Source organism: Pteropus vampyrus, unplaced genomic scaffold, assembly GCF_000151845.1.
Source record: "Pteropus vampyrus isolate Shadow unplaced genomic scaffold, Pvam_2.0 Scaffold320, whole genome shotgun sequence".
NCBI lineage: Eukaryota > Metazoa > Chordata > Mammalia > Chiroptera > Pteropodidae > Pteropus > Pteropus vampyrus.
Window position 1 is genome coordinate 446,316 of NW_011889101.1, and position 1,213 is coordinate 447,528.

Genomic DNA, 1,213 nt, shown 5'->3' on the forward strand with positions numbered 1-1,213 from the left:
GGGCAGGGCCGTGCTCAGAGCCCTTCCCTGCTGGGCCCTGGGTGCCCAGCACCGGGCCAGGGCTGGTGGCGCTGTCCGTCGTGGGTCGGGGTGGGCTGGGGGAGTCCGGGCCTGAGCTGGGAGGGCAGCCTGACCGAGCTGGCAGCATAGGCACAAGCCTGGAGTCAGGAGGGGGCCCCTTGTGGGGGGAGCGGCACGGGCTGTGGGGGAAGAAGAGGGGGTGCGGCTGGAGGAGAGGTCCTCTGGCTGGGTGGGGTGCGGGCCCACCAAGCCTCTCCAGTTGGTGCAGGGCCAGCTGGGAGGCTGTGGGGTTCGGGAGGCTGGGGGCGTGGCTGGACTGGTTTGGGGCGCCCAGGCTCAGGAGGGAAGGAGGTGCTGGTGACCCTGCTCCTCCTAGCCAGGCTCAGCCTCTGGGGCCCGGTGAGTCAGCCCCCTGGGCCCTGCCCCGGGGGAGGCGACAGTCTGGTGGGGTGTCGGGCAGTAAACAGAGCTCCCAGGTGAGGTGAGAACTCCTGGGCATGCAGTGGGTGAGGTCACTGGTCACCTTTCCTGGCTCACTGTACATAGAGTCATCGTGACCGTTAGGACTTTGGGGGGTGCCGTCCCTCGGCCGGGTGGTGGCAGACGGAGCCTCTCACGCTTTCCACACAGCAGAGCTCCCTGCCCTAGGCTGGCCGGAGCTTCCACCTTGGAGGCCCCTGAGTGGCCAGGGGCCCATCCCTTGCTGATGGCCCCCTCAGGCCACCCTGGCTTCTTATATCCGGGCGGGGGGCCCGGTGCTCAGCAGCTCTCTTCTGTGCCTGCTGCCGGCAGCCGCCATGGCTGACCTGGGCCTGGCATCCTGGGCAGCGTTGTGGGTACAGATGCCCCCAGCTCGGCAGCCGCCATGGCTGACCCAGGCCTGCTGTGCTGGGCAGGGTCGTGGGTGCAGATCGTCCCGTCACCACCTTCCGTGGGGCTGGGCCGGAACCCTCATGCTTGGGCCCCTCAGCTGTGCGGGCCTGCTCCGACCTGCTTGTGGCGTGTAGGTGTCCGCAGCCAGCCGGGCCCCACCCCACAGGGCCGTGGGGCTCAGGGCGGGGCGGCCCTAGGACACAGCAGATGTGCAGATAGCACAGCCTGTGCCGTCCTGCCTGGGCCTGCCGGGCTCTGGAGCTGGGAGGGGCCTCGGAGATGGAGCTGCATCCCCCACATCCCGCCCGAGCGCCCGGGG